The sequence below is a fragment of the Porites lutea genome, chromosome 4 (genome assembly GCF_958299795.1).
Source record: "Porites lutea chromosome 4, jaPorLute2.1, whole genome shotgun sequence".
Classification (NCBI taxonomy): Eukaryota; Metazoa; Cnidaria; class Anthozoa; order Scleractinia; family Poritidae; genus Porites; species Porites lutea.
In genome coordinates this window covers 49,090,672-49,107,459 of record NC_133204.1, presented here as the reverse complement: position 1 = coordinate 49,107,459, position 16,788 = coordinate 49,090,672, and positions in this window count along the sequence as shown.

Genomic DNA, 16,788 nt, shown 5'->3' with positions numbered 1-16,788 from the left:
TATGTCGCCGCAGTTTTCACTTGCTTACTCATGTGCTTGTGCTTATGCTTGTGCGCTAGTGAAACCAGGCTTAAGTTTCTTGACATTTCTGCTCAGGAAATGTTCATGAAAGTGTAAGTCTGTTCAATTTTTAACGGAAAAAAAAATTCAGAGGATCCAGAGTAAGAATTGAACCCGGAACGTTGTGTCTGTAGTCCATCACCTATACCAGGGGTCCGGGCTTAACGAGACACTCTTTACTGATAAGAAGACAGATTTGCAACTTTGCTAAATATACCGGCCAATAACTCCTCGGCATGTTAAGTACAACACGTATAAGCACAACTGCGGCAATTACAATAGCATAATTTTGCTATTATGAGTGTTTTTTTTTTTATTTTTTCATCATAGGGTTATTTCCAATGTAATGACTTCTTTACAATTGAAATAAAAAGTGCCTTTTACTCTGGCTCCAAAATTGGCGCATTCATTACTATAATCATTGCATTAACCTTTAACATGATAGAACAGTGAAGAGATAATAGTTTATGTTTGGTCAAAAGAACACTGCACATTCGCAGCACACTCTTATCTCCTGTGAGTAAACCATCCAAGTTGAATCAGTCTTCTTTATGAAAGACTGAGTCACCGTGGGGTTTTGGCACAGACCTAGCACTGTGCTTCCATCGCCACAGAACAACTGTTTTGTATCGCATAACACTTCGTTAATATAGCGGGGTAAAGTTTCAGGTCCCAGATCAGTTACGGCAGGGCAGACATTACAAAGCCTCGTCTCCCCCCCAATGGTAGATTCGCAAGGGCCTGAAAGCGTTGTTACGGGAAATGAGGAACCCCTCTTAAATATATTTTTTCTTGACTGCACGGGAACTTGTGGTTTCCAAGTGATGTTGTAGGTTTTAATTCTTCTCATATGCCGGCGGTAAGACACCAGATTAGGAAATTTACGCGCTTCTGCTGGAGTAAAGGCCATATATACAGAGTTGAAGTAGCCCAGTGGTCCTGGTTTTAACCCCAAACGTCTGAGGCAATCTCGAAACTCTGTTCCATTGCGAGGAACGTTCCCTATCAAAGATATGTCGTCTTTAGTTTGTTCGTGGTGGTGAAAATCATCTCCCTTCCATGGAAAAGCGCCACAGAAAACAAGCAAAGCAGCAGCCAAGCACAAAATTCGAAAAGCCATCTTTGACCTGATGTTATAAAGATGATATATGTATCGGTGGTCAAATTTCGCGTCAGATAAAATGGGTGTCGCCCGTTTCAAATAGTCACCTTTATGAGCAAATTGAAAATCATTAATAAAATCATAATTGCATGGAATTTGGTTGGCCAACTCAAAGCACAATAGTTTTTGGGAGACTTGCATAGTATACCTCTAAACCTGCGTTGATATATCGGTAGGAAGCAGAAAAATTAAAACTTGCATGTTGGATTCATAATTGGATCAAAAAGCTCACATTCTGTTCTGAGCCATTCAATTAAGGGCTAGTGCACGAATAATATTACTGGACAGTGGCCGATTTATGACATCAAATCAGTTGAAAAAATCCAAAATCGCTGTTTCAATCCGCTTTGCTTCGCGTGTCAATAAACGTAAACTGCAAAAAAATAGGGCTGAGTTTATTTTGACAAGGATCCGTGAAGAGCTCAGCGGAACTTTTTAAAGTCTTTTACTACTGTTAACAAACTGAACCGAAGTAGTTATTGCTCTGGGTGATTATATCTCTTCTGCGTTTTTTTCCGAACTAACCCGACAGGTTTTACTTAGGCATACCTCCTGTTTTGGCAGAAACCTATGCCTCGAGTTTGTCAGGAACTTATAGGATAATTATTATGGCATCCCTATAGTACTTTTTGGAAAAAAAGTAAAAAAGAAATTTATATCAAGCATTTTTAGCGAGACTAATATGATGTGGACGAACGCGAAATATGAGAGTTCTGCCTAAGCGCACTCCTTCGCTGTAGAGGTCCATGATCAAAGGTTGACTTGAAACTATCTTCTAGGGATCATCTAATCAGTTCCTTGTATGTAGCACTGAAAAATGCACACGTTAAATCTACAGAATAATGCATATTAAAATAAAAGCATGTTTTTTTGATTACTTTTACCTTGCTATCCTTCAGCCTCGCTTAATTTTCTCTGACTTTTTCTTAATACTAGTCTTCCTCTTCTCAAGAACACTGAAAAGTTGGTCTCAGCTATAGAAGCAATATCAGTGTTTGGTTCCTCCAATGTCATTCATGATACTAGTAATGACCCTTTGCAGTGTAATTCCTGACATCTTAAAGCGGAAAATATTCTTTGCCTTGAAGGATTTTAAAGGACCTGTCATAACTTTAGTATCCACCAATTGTTTTTCTGTCTCGTATGTACTAACAGCAGATATCAACAATGCTTAGGACTCATTACCAGGGGCTCTATTTCGCATTTGTTGAATTCGCACAATATACTTGAAGTAGAAAGTCGGAAGAGCCCAAGAGGTATTTGTGTATGAAGCTGTTAATTGGTATGCAAGTTGTCTAGAATACTAAGTCATATTATTGTTAAAATGTTTTAGCTTAACACCGCTTTTAGCCAGCGTCATTCATGGTACTGCAAAAGACTTCCAGCTTCTTCAGATGTCTAAAACACTTCTGATCATTCTTGCAGTTCGTCCCCCGGGGTACTCCCTTATGTAAGCAACAAAGGTATGTTCCGCCGCAAACATGCCAAAGGGTATGGTTTTTTGCGCCGTTTCGGTTGGAAACCGGGTATAGACTTTTAGTCGAGAATCGGGAATGGTTTTCTTGAGTTTTTGAAGAAACTACAGGGTGTATGAACTTATTTGTCGTTTCAATTCCAAATGAATAAAAAAGAAAGAGTAATATGCCAATGAATTCGAAATGCATTTTAAGAGGTCTTTTTGTTGGCCTTCTAATATTAGTAATGATGACATGAAAACGGGTATGGATTTTAGAGGCCAGGTCTGAAAACGGATGTGGAAAATTACAATGTTTGGTCTGAAAGAGAGTCAGGATTTGGAGAACTGGGCGGCACACCGCCACCAAGAATTTCCAGGAGTACCCCCCCCCCCCCCCTCCCCGGGTAGTTCCCAAGTAAACAAGCTTTCTGTAGAGGTAGTATATCTTTTCTGCCCTAATTTATTTCCTTCCAAAATCAAAATCATTTCCCCCAAAACAACCGTAATGCCCCCTTAAAGATTAAGCGTGTATTCGAAGTAAAGTTTTCAAAAAGAAAAAACATTATTGGGCTGCGCTGTTAATTTTAGAAAAGAGAGAGGCGCAGATGGCCAAATCGGGGATTAAGTTCGGGCAAGAATGTTTTTCGAAGCCAGCTGCTACTGTAATCGTGTGTAAGAACACTCGATGCAGGAATATTTGAAGATGATTTTTTCATTCCTAAAATCACTGAGCCCTGCAAAAGTCATGTCGTCCAAAGCTCCGCTAAAGTTAAGGGTGCATGAGTATAGATTCTGGGCTTTCAAGTTTATTGTTTGTAGTAAACTACAAAATTAATGTATTAACGAGTCGGGAGCTCCACTTTTAGCTTAAGCTAAATCTATATGAAAGAGTAGCTGAAAATTATTATTATTATTATTGTTATTATTATTATTATTATTGTTATTATTATTATCATTATCATTTATTATCTATGTAATAACCCTTGGCGTCTATTTGCACAAACAAAGCAACTTTTTTCTAAGTTATGTCCAAACATTCAAACTGAACCCTTAAGTTTAAGTTTATTAATATTTTGTCATGCCAATACGAAGAATTAATACAGAAAAGTACAAAAAGTGTATGACTGAAGCGGGGGAAACTAAATTCCCATACAAAGAATATTCAGTCCAATATTAAACATAGTAAAAACTAATTTATACACGGTCCAAAGCTAACTTAACTAAATTGCATACAGGTCACTCACAAGTTACACCTGATTTCACCTGATTTCCATTTTCGGAGGAAACGAGATTTTCTCAAAAGCGTTCGAAAATTTTTTTCCTTAGATCAGTTTTTATTAAAGTACATAAAATGAGTATCTTTAAAACTGTAAGCATGATGCCTTAAACTACAACCTGCTGCGGTTTTTCCTAAAGTGCAAAAGGTTTTGGACGGGCAAATACTCAGAATTCCGGCATTTTTTAAACTTCAAGGAAACACATCCAAGGAGCATAAACAATCGGGCAATTGCTATATCCACTTCAGGGGCACCCAAAGTCTTTTTCCGGTTAATATAACTGTACCAAGGAGCAAATCCAAAACAGATAAATGCTTTTTCACACAGCTCCAATCAGGCTTCTAAGGATAGAGAAAACCATTTGACTTAGAGACTTCCGTCGTATTTGGAAACATTTGGTCGTTGGGTGCTCCTTACAAAGATAAACCAACAATGACATAAAAGTGAAGCACTGCGGCCGGTAATTAATAAGCGTTAAATTTTGACACTGACTTTAGTAAATGTGTTCAGACGTTGTGCTGTGCTTATATCAGGTTGTGAGTGTAAAGCGAACACCCCCCACCCTCTAGACCCTTCTTATTTAATAAAATTTCCCCCTGTTAAAAAATAGCCTATAAAAAAATGTGATGTTTTTACTTATTAAGCCAAGACATTCAACGTCACTGGTTTCAGTAAACTTTGCGTGTCAGTTTATAATAATTCGCATCCACAGCACACCGTCAATTCGAATGTATAGTCGTCAAAGGGTGGTTTTCCTGAAGAATCACACTTTTTCGTTGGATCATACTTCACCAGCGTCTGGGTTTTACCAAATCCTTTACATGTCCCCTGATTTTGAGGACCGCAAAGAACCGGACTAGGTGTGTCGTCGCAGACAATTGTATTGAAAATTTTAGGGTATATGTTCTCGCCTAGTGTAGTGATTGCCGAGCACCTCCTGCAAGAATATCGGGCTACTTTGTCATCTGGATCACAGCCTCTAATGTCGGTCATATGGCCTAAAGGACTCACTATCTGTTTTACTATCGATGAAAAATTCATAGGTTCCATAGTGATGAGATTTTTGAAGTTTAATTTTGCTTCTGCCAAAGTGAACGCCATGTAGTTTTTGTTGATAGTTACGCCATTTGCCTGTAACTTCGCCTTGGCGTCTTCGACCGTGACTGGAGTGCTACATGGCGATGAATTGTCGTCGTCCTGCTTTGTGCCAGGCAAACGTGTTATGAACACAAAAAGTGAAAGAAGCACGAGCTGCAAATTCAAAGTATTTTTATTAGAATTGTTCATGGTAGTTAATCTCACAATAGTCAGTTGCTATAGTTGCTTTTTTTATCTTGACGTCACGACAGCTCCCAGGGGAATACTTGGGTTAATTTTTCCTGGTATGTGCCGCTAGCCTCTCACACGTGTCAGAGACCCTATCCCATTTTAGTATCACCCACTAGTGGACTAATGCAAATCCTGCATTTTAATTGGCTACAGTACTAGGAGACTATTAGTAATACTCCTCGAGTAGCGAAATTGGCCGGTTTTGAAAACTGACCATAACAGTGGCGAACGCTTCGCGTTTTGTCGAGGTTGCAAATGAGTTTCTAGATCATAGTGATTGCGTGAATAGCACGCGCCCTGCAAAAGATCATGACATCACAACTCATGTAATCCCGACTTTTTTACTAGGCTGATTTAGCAACAGAATTTGACGTCATTTGACAATGGGGTCAAGCCAGTTGTTTGATTGGCGTGCGCCGTTGTCAAATGACGTTCCCGTTCCTAATTTTATCAGATAATAGCGCGCTCTAATTGACCAAGAGTTGTGTTTGCAAGAGAGTTTGTAGCTGTGACGTCACGATCTTTGCGGTGCGCGCGCTATTTTCGCGCCATGACTTTGCCCTTTTACCTATGAGATTATCCTCGTCATTAATATGTAGATCGTCTTATCCCTCTTACATTCCTACTATTTAAGAAAGTTATGGGGAGGGGAGAGGGCGCTTATTCGATGGGGGCGCTTGTTTGATATTATGGCTGAGGTTGTGAGTCAGAGCTTTTTCGGGGATGGGCGCTTATTAGAGCGTGGGCCCTTATCGATGATATACGGTACACAGGTACTTGAATCACAGATATGACAGGTTAAATCAAAAAAGATAAAATGAACCCCCCCCCCCCCCCTTCCCCCAGGACAGACGTCCACCAAACGCGTTTGTTGAAAGGAAAAGTTAATAAGCGCCTCCCTTCAGATTATGCACCTCTTCTTTTAGCCGAAGTTTTAAATAAGCGCCCCGGCGCTTGTTCGAGGAAATAGGGTATTTACATAGCTTGCACAATATAACGAACTTTTACAGAGCTGCCTCGTAACACCACTACTACTATGATTCTAAATAATGAGTAGGACCAGGGTTTGTTTACTTAGGAAGCCCCAAAATTAACTTTCGCAATTTTTTTACATACAGAATAGCCAGAGCCAGAGCCATAACCATAGATTCCAATGAATTTGATAACAATTTTACTTTTAAATTAAGTGAGATTTTCAAATCGTTGTTAAATTTAGATATCCCAAATTTTGATTCTATCTAAAAAACGGCAATCTAAGGAAGTATCATGACTCTCGCTGAAGATAGAATACCCACCAAAACCACAGGTCACCCAAACTTAAAATATAACGAAAACAATGGGCTTCGATGTTCTACAGGTATTAGGATTTCTACTTAACCACGCGTTGTATTATAATATCTATCGGTCGTTAATACCGAAAATGCGATGTTTGGACTGCATATAAAAACAAAACAAAACAGAACAGAACAAAACAGAACGAAGAATAATCTCCCTTCTTTCGTTTTCCTTCGGATAAGGCTCTAAGATGAAGTTATTCCCCAAATCTTCATCGGCAGGTTATGCCATTGATGGCGGTCCTGATATACCATTTAATAAAATCACCCAGTCCGCGAGCACAACCAAAGTTGTCATAGGCGTACGGGAAATTTTTTGCCAGGGGGGGGCGGTAAACTATTTGCCCAAAAAATTCCGTACAGTCGACAAGAAATGAGGGCCATACGATGCAACAACATAGGCCATACTGACATATGAAGGTGGCTCGATTCTGTAACAGTTTTTCAGGGTCAATACGTCCCAATTCTGAGCATAACTACGTCGCCATAGTCAAACATTTGGAGAAATTGCCACCACAATTTTATTAGATAAAGATGAAAATTTGTCATGATCAGGAATGCAATGACATCGGAGTTGTCATACCAACGAAATGACGCCATTGTATATTTTACTTGCAGCAATATTTTTCGGCACTGGGAACAGTTCTTACAAAATCGTTCACGGAAGCTTTTTCCTCAAATAGTCGCCTCAATGTTCGTGAAGTTAAACAGAAACTGTGAGAGTGTTATTGGGGGATATTTTGGCGTTAGAAATATGGTAAAATGGAAAATTTTGATGTTTGGCCGTTATCAAACTGAGAACTAGTCAGCCACTTCTTCATTTTCAGACCCACTGCTGATGCTATCTGCCTTACACTGTTCTATGAGCGGAGATGATTCTAGAAAGATATGCGGAAGATTGTACTAATCAATACACGACTGGAAAGGGCGCATCCCAGTTAGTGCAGTGCAGTACAGTGCTCAACAAAAAAAACTATGGAATATGTAAATCAACATATGATACCCTTCCCTGATAAACAGAAACTCATCACGTGCTAGGCAACCAATGTCTCGAGAGAATATGACTGGATTATTACGCCGACTTCAGGATTTTTTTTCAGATTAAAATAGAAATTATTTATCTCTTCAAAATAATAAAAAAACATGGAAACGTCTTTAAAACCTGGCTTTGCCCAAATTTTCTCTTGCTGCCCAAAAAATCTGAGTTGCCCAAAATTTGGGGGGGCTGCAGACCCCCTCGCCCCCCTGGCCCGTACGCCTATGAAAGTTGTGAATAAACAAATGACCAGTATTTGGATTTTAATAGGAAAAGACCGTATCCAAGGGTATCACTATCTTTAAGCCATAGGTTAACTCTATACCGGAGACCTTTTGTGCAGGCACAAAAAGCATACTGGATAGGGCGCCTCTTCACGCATAAGAAAGGTGATTTCGAAACGACTTCTGTAACCGTGGAGCAAAGCTGCGACGCGCCGATTTCTAAAGAGGAGAGTCACATATCGGATAGGATTTTTGGTCCTTTTACGGCAATTCCGGATTATTTCCGAAGATTTCCGAAGGCTACCGAAGATCCCCGAAGAATGCCGACGATTTCTGAAGAGGAACTGAGAGGTCCGACTATTTCCGAAGATGTCCGAAGAACCCTCCAAACACTTAACAGTATTTTCTTCCGAAACAGTAAACATTAAAAATTGGCCAATTTAACAGCTAACAGTAAACATTATGGGCAAATAACACTAAACACTAAACCCCATTCACACCATCTTTATGGATCGGAGATGTAGTATCTTCGAACTGGTCGATTCACGCTACATTTATAGGGAGGAAAGCGCTAGTTTGATGAGCCAAACTAAAAGCAAAGGGCACACATACACCAACCCACGGCCTGGCCAGTACCCCACGCATGTGCACAGCCATGTCACCCGGGCAGTGGGAGCCATGGAAAGCTGTTTCGACCTTACTGGGGCTCATCAGCATGGCAGTCTGATGAGCCACTTCGCTCATAACATTTACCTCTCCACCTTACAAATCAAGACGTAGTGGTCTTCACACCGTTCTACCTGACGACGTGAGCAAAGCAAGCAAAGCATACAACAGATGTAAAGCGTGCGTGCATAAAATTAAGCTACGTGACGGAAAACCTCGTTCCCAGGTTTCCGAGAAGTTGTACGGGGTTGGGTAAATGAAGTGTAACGCGACGAGAGCTCAGGAGGGTCCACTAAAGATCGCTGATAAGATACGTTCCCTGAAGCGAAGGAAAATTGACGAAATTTACTTCTTCTCGGTATTCAGACTGGTGATAAATAAGCCAAACCACCGTTTTTTGTCGCTCATTCTCGGCTTTGCCGTCACTGTTGCAGTTTGGCCGAGGGAGTTTGTCTCTCGTCGCGATTTCATTTACGTTCATTTACGTCGCTTGTCGGAATTTACCTTAGCAGGGCCTCGATACTGCCCGCTGCTGAGAGATTGTCCGAAAAATAAACATGTGCCCGAGAAGCGAAGCATTATCAGCCGATATACCAGCAAGCCAAAAAGGGGTTTATTCTCTATTATAATCCTCTGATTAATTTTTTACATCTCTAACATATTGAGAGAGAAAGAAAAACAAAAACAAGAGGTGAGCGCGCCCGCGAATGACACAAACAAGCCCTTTGATCGGTTGATTTTTTTTTGAAACTGTGATTGGACTAGGGCTTGACGGGCTGTCATGTCAAATGAACTCTCGCAACGCCCCATAGATCAAAACTGTATTCAAGTTTCTGTTCCTGTTCAAGTGCATAAATATTTATAAGCCTAAATTCATAAATTTTGATCATCTTCGATTCATAGCTTATTTTATTGATTTCTCTCCAGAACTGTTAGTTGCGAACAGCTCAAAATTTTAGTGAAATTGGATTATACAAAACAAGTTTGTTCTTACTGCTTTCATTTCAGTTATTAAAGAAGATAAAAACTGAAAAGAGACTCACTTTGTTGACTTTGTTATATGCTTTCTTGGCACCGAAAATCGACACGGACGGGGTGGGTGTGGTACCACGTGACCCAAAATGGCCAATAAAATCGCACAAAAATTAACCAGTGGATTATAACAGGAAATATTTTCAGATACTACATTCTACGCAGTGTTTAACAAATGACTGAACTGTCGTAAAAGATGCAGTCGTAATGATATTCTTCCCGTGAATACGTTGACAGTTGGACGTTACAAGACAAAGATCAAACGACTCGAGAATCGGGCTAAAATGACCTTTGGACTCGTCTTTTACAGCAGATTTTAAGGTAAGAACATTTCAAAACGGTTTTCTATCTGCTTATTTAACCAACTGTGGCTTTATACAAACGAAGGCAGTGCGAAGGGACTATTAAAAAAATTTATGTCCGACTCGCAACTTCAAAGTTGACCGCGGAAGGTCAAATATCTGCATTTTTAACAGATTGCGTAAATAAGCTCTTGCGTGGCTATATTAATCATTTGCCCAAAGAAAGAAATTTTTACAGGAACCTGTAAACCATCCTTCTAACATTCATCCGCCAGCAGCTTAATCGATTCGAAGGTTTCTCACATGGTCAAAATCATGTTTTTTTTGTCACGCATTACTTTTACTGAAGTAATTGTATTCCTTCGAAATGCATACAAACTGAAAGAACAGAGCAGTACAGTATTGTATACAGATACAGTATTGTATCTCCACAAATCCTTCTAACAGATATTTAGAAGTTGTAAAAGAAGGCTGTGATGTTTTAAAGACGGCAGAGTAATCGTTTTTTGCACTCTAGGCTTTCAAACCCATATGAAATAATTGAGAGCCCCAAATGACGATTTTAATCGATTTTGGTTATTTGCATTTATCCCTGGAATAAAAGGATATTTCATAAAATGAGATGAAAGAAATCGAATTTCCTTCCCTTGCCGCGAAATTTTGAATTTTTCTGATTTTTTACAGACTGAGGCGCTCTTAAATACTAAAACAGCAAGTCAAAAGTATATATAGTACTGTTGTTGCTTGACTGGGAGCCTGCGAAAGCCTTTTAACGAGGGAGTAATGTGACCGAATTTTCCCGCTCCGCTTACAATCCTACTGGCGGAATTCTGGACACCTTATGGTCCGCGAGGTGTTGCGATAAACGTATTTCTATGGTGATAACAAAACACCTAATGTAATTTATTGTCATGGTGGTTTCTCAAGCACGCTTTGAACCCATTTTAATAGAGCGTTGAAGTCTTCCTAATATGATTCGAGAAGTGAAGTCCAAGCTATTACACCGCCATAAGCAAAGCTCTTTATAATGAGTTCGTTTTAGGCTTGGGCAACTGCATGTCGAAGTACAGCTGCATGATAAACTTTGTACATAGTAACACTCATTTGCATTTTCCACCTATAGTGCAGCGTAGGCCAACATAGCTCTTTTACAATGTCACATGATCTTACTGGATCCGTCCGCTTTTGTAATAATGCGTGCTGCTCAAAGGCCTTATTTATATCACTGGAGACGTTACTGGTTATAGCCTTAAACCATGTTTTTAAGCTATAAATCCGTACCAAATAGCGGAAGTGCGCACGAGTCGAGTTTAACCCGAAGTCCAGACTGAACTTTTGAGAGCAAGTTGTTTTCAGTGAAAAATTTAAGGACTTGCATGTGCATTATATTAATTATTCACCATATTACAAAAACCGAATTTAAACATTGTTTTATACGCTGCATTGAAGACTGATAACGACAAACACACCGTCGCACGGTATACAGTCTGACACGGCTACTGGAAATCATGCATTGAGCGCGCAACCTACAGATTAGGTTGCTTTTATTTCAAAAATTTCATTCTAGGATCTTAGCCAATAAGTGGACCGATCGTGGGTACAGTTAGCCGTTGGCTATATAGGAAATGCGGGCGAATATGTGATTGATGAAAACCGCTCTCATAATTGTGTAAGCGCTTTTAGTTCCAGTGTCAACAAAAGGATATCACTGCCGATCATGAAAACTAGACTGGATTGAACAACATCACGTAAACAAAATTCATATTTAATTCAACGATTTTATTCACATGTGCTTGGATACAATTAGCCTGTATTATGGTGAGGAGTGAGGAGACGGTTGTATTCGCGCCAGCAAAGATACATTGAAACAGCATTGTATGTTTACGGACATGACTGCACGAAATCTTATTTAAATTCAATCGAATATTGAATCCGTGTCCAATGACGAAAGGCCGTCGATATGCAATACTATGAAACAACTTAAATTACCACTGGAGTTTAAAGCTTAATTGAAGCTTTTGCTCGGATGAAAAGTGAAGTAACATGCTTGGAAACTTACAAAAATATAAAAACCATGTACTGTAGTAAAACGTGAATAAACTTAGATCGATTTCTAGACTTTGCTAACACTCGTATCTTAGCGAAAACTTGTCCCGCACTAAGCTGAGATCAGGCTCTGCTCTCATTTTCCTGGGTAAATAGATTCCAGGCCAGCAAGGCGAATCGAAAAGTCTCCCATTTAATCCAGTACTTGTGTACCGGAATTACGTGTGCTTGCGAATCGAATGTAATAATTTATTGTTGCATCACTTGCATGTGCATTCACGTGATTACCGTGACAACACGGACCTTAAACTCAACACCAGGGCCTTCGCGGCCACATAGCATGCATATTGGTCGGGAGAACATGGGAATCTCAAGAATGAGAACAGATCGAGAAAAATCTCGCCACACAGTTAATAAAGTGCTGCTGACCAAGTTTAGCAAGATTAGGCTGCGGGCTCCTCTTGTCGCCCGCAATAAAAATGCTGAAAGTAATTTATGTAGATGACGGCCAATATTCACTGTAGATCAGAGAAAGACGATTTCCTGAAGTACTTTATTGCATTATTTGCATTATCTTTGTTTTCTAAATTGTACTATTTGTTCAGGACGTCACTTTCGAATGAACCAAATACTTGCTAAACAATACTAAGTTTAAGTTCTTTACACATGTAAAACGTATGAATAACAAGACAACTGAAGTTATTCCAGCCTCGGTAATGCAAATATCGGGCGTTAACTCAAAATACTTCCTTGTCTTGGTGGTATTTCTAAACTGAGAGCTTGTAAATTTAGCCGGCAAACTATCATCTCCGAGCAAAAAAATTTAACAACGGAAGTATACCGAGGAAAATGATCATAATTGCTATCAATATAATACAATCACAAATGATGTGTCTATTTCCATTCACAAACAGATTCTACTTCAGCTTTGGGAAAGATCTGAGAAGTCTAATATCTTTCTTTCCCAATTTACCTTTTACACAGATTATAATTGCCGCGGTTCCTGTATGATTAAGCTATAAGCTAAGAGTTGAATTTTAAAAAAGGGTTAACTACAATATATCTCTTCATACTTAGTGTTTAACCATTTCTGTTTTTTTTTTTTGGCTCAAAATCTTATATTCTGATCTAACGCACTTCACTGACGATTGTTCTTACATGCCTCCGCGATAAAAAGCTTTGCACAGGCGGTCCTGCATCAAATTAGCCGCGTATGTTTGTATCATCGAAAACTTTGCAGACTGAAGTAAGAGTCACTACAGAAGGAAATAAGTATCCGACTACCATTTTATCTGCAGAACCCTTCATCGAACTAGAGACGACTCTAATGAAAATCACTTCTAAAACTCAACTTCTCAGCGGAATTATTCACCGGTTGTTGAAGTAAAGATTGTGCTTCCCTTGGAACATTAGTGGCTAAAGGCTAGCATCTTAGAAGACCTTGGAAATGGTTCGTCTTTTTTTTTCTTGGCGAACAATGCCCAGTAATACTTTAACAATATATATACAATTATTAAGGAAGAATCTGTCTCATTTACGAGGACTATAACTCTTTTAAAATTGTATGATAACGCGTATAAACCTATTTGCAGACCAGAAGGTAACTAGTTCATAGTTGATGAATCAAAATGAGTAAGTTACTCACCTTAATACAAAGAGGAAACGAATCCATTGATTTCAAACAACAGAGAAGTTGTTCAGCAATTCCGGTGTATTTCAGATGTAAGAAAGCTCCAATTCAGATCGAAATGACTCGTGGAGTAAGAGATCGACCATTTAAAGGAAGATCTGGAATGGAGAGGTTCAATATTTGGAGGGGTACCAAATGTCAAACCTCTTGTTATATTGCAACATTTTACGTGATTAAAAAAAGTGATGATATATTCGACTGTCTGTACATAAGTAATGATTAATTTGACGATCAAAGCCTTTTTAGTCCGCTCGCGATCGGCTTACGTTTGTGTACTCAATAACAAAAGCACTTGACAATAATGAAGTATAAAAAAAAGTTCCGGCGGCCAAGTTCGCTGATTGCTTTATATGCAATTTCACCCTGTTCGTCAACCACGGAGAAGCAGAAGACATTTCCCATCAAGATGTAGCTTAATTAAGCGTTCTTAGACTAGTACTGACGTGTTTACAGGTGCCTGCAGTGTATGAGACATCAATATAGTAAACAGGAAAAAAAAAGATTAATAAAAATAAAGTGCCGCGGAATGCGTAATACCTTTTGACCGAACCATTTACTGCGTCAGGCCTCTATCAAAGTTCAATTTTCTCGACTTGAGCTCGATCTCTTTCTATTCGATTTGATCTCAGGCTTGACGCCTTCTCATTTTTCAACCACTATCATGATTTTTGAAACTTTGTAAATCCCTGCAAATTCTTCAAAAAAACATATACTAGCCCCTTAATTCAAATGTGGCTTACAGTTCTATTGAGAATTGCAATATACAAAATATCAGTGACGCAGATCGTTTGTTTGTATTGGTAATACTAATACCGGAAAGAACAGTAAAAAAGTAGAAACAGAATCAAAAATTCAAATATGTGCCTGCCTTTGTTGGTCAGTGTACATACGCATTAAATAAAGGGCGTGGTCAATTCGAAATGAACACAATTCTATAGTTTCGATAAAGATAAAAGAGTTAGCAAAGTTTATCGAATAATCCTTAACTCTTGAAAACTTGCTACCTCTCATGGCTAACTTGAATATAGCCATACATTTATAAATAGGATATCAGATACAGGACTATATGCGACTACTAAAACATATTTCAAGTATTAAATCTTATACTAGAGCCCAAGTTCTTTGTTTTGATTGCAATTGAGAAATTTCCATTGTAAAGCTACAACAATGATAACTACACTTCTCTCGCCGAACCTTATAAGACACTTTCTGCTTTTAAACAACAAAATCCGCGGGATCCTCTTATGGAACTTAGATGGCTATCAACGAGCAATATCTTTAATGACGTTTTGTTATCTAAGGTATGATACTTTGACTGATATCTTATTAGTATTTGGCATACCTTTTCATCAACGACAACTGGTACGGCACTTCCAGTTTCGTTTCGAATACTTCACTCTGTCAAAACACTTGAAACGGGCACGTAATGAATCTTGGAAACAGTACCGTAGTCAAAACAAATCACTAATTCATCTAACATAGCTATATCGAAACTATAATACCAAGAAGACTAGACAGGGAAAAAGAGAAAAAAAAGAAGACTAGACAGTCGTCAAATAAAACAGTTTACGAACATGAAACATGATTGATAAAATGTCAAGAGATTCAGAGTAAAACTAATCTGTGGAACTGCAGACCAGGGGACCTACGGAACCTAAAGAAATGACTTTTTTATTACAACTGCCTTTAGTTAAAGTGATGAAATAATTATTCACAATCAATTATAACATTCATAGACTGTTCACAGTCCCCTTGTTTTCGAGCGCTCACTTTAATTTCACTGGCAGCCATTTTGTAATTGGATTCAAATGTCAGTACCGAGAGAGCAGGCCACGGGGTTCCAACACCGTCCCCCGCGATTTAAGTAGTTCAAGCTAGACCCGGTCAAGATGGCCGCCTGTATCGCTCGTTCTCGACGATCCTATGGAAAAATATAGGATTTTGAACAGTGTTTAACACTTTAACATTAATCGAGAGTTCTGGTTCCGAACGGGAAGTCCACATAGCGAATTTCCGGCTTGTTGGTACGTAGCAAGGTAATGAGTGGTATAGATTTAAACAAAGTAGCACAAAGCTGGGAGGATGAGAGAATGTAAATGTGCTTGTGAAAAATAGATGATATTGAGCGAATGGCTGGGTGGTATCCGACAACCAGAGGGATACGTGTGGGTGAGTCGCTTGTGTGAGTGTATGTGATGGTATAAACACGTTGTATCTCCTGGTTGAGGAGACCGAGATTGTACGTATCGTGGGAGGAACATATAGTACGTCGGATTCTCAGGGCAAGGCTGAATGGAAAAGCTGGTTTAGTGTATAAGGGGTGACATGATGAGCGTAAAACTCGGTACTGATGTTCGGCTGTAGGTTTAGTATAAAAGTAGTGGATAAGGGACCGAATTTTCACTAAAAATCGGTTATAAACAAAACCAAGACACAGAGGTTAACTGAAAAATCTTTACTTCAAAAGAAGGGAAATTGAGATTAAGCGAAAGCAAAATCGTACTAATTTTTTTCAGGCAAAACATGAAAACGAGGTCGAAGCTCAGCTCAGCGAAAAACTGCCTATCAAGCAAAAATGTCAATCTTTTTTTATTCGACTCTGTAGAAAGTATTGCACAGGGTATAAAAATTCTATAGAAAGCAACAGGTGGTTCTAAAGTAAACCCTAACTCTTTTGGTTCTTGAATAACCTCCATTCTAGTAACTAATGAGTGGAACGTCTTTTAAAAAAAGATAGGAATGAGAGGAGCGATCGCCTAGCAACACATGTCTTCTTATTTAGTGCTAAAAATTAATGACATATGTCCAGGATCGATCTTGTTAGCAAAAATTTGCTAGCAAATGTTTTTCGCAATTGTCGCAAAAGAAATAATTGAGAAAAAATTATGTCGGAAAATCACTTACAAATGTCGCAAAAAGCGCAAGAATAACAAGTGTAACAAAATTCCACACTTAGAAAGAAAAGAAGCCAAGAAGGACCCCGAAATGTCCGCAAATATCGCAAAAATCGCAAACGTAACAAGGATTTTTCATGCTTGCTAAAAACACCGATGACAAATATCGCAAAAATAACAAATGTAACAAAATTCCAGACTTAGAAAGAAAAAAAAGACAAGAAGGGGCCCGAAATGTCCGCAAATATCGCAAAAATCGCAGAAGTAACAAGGATATTTC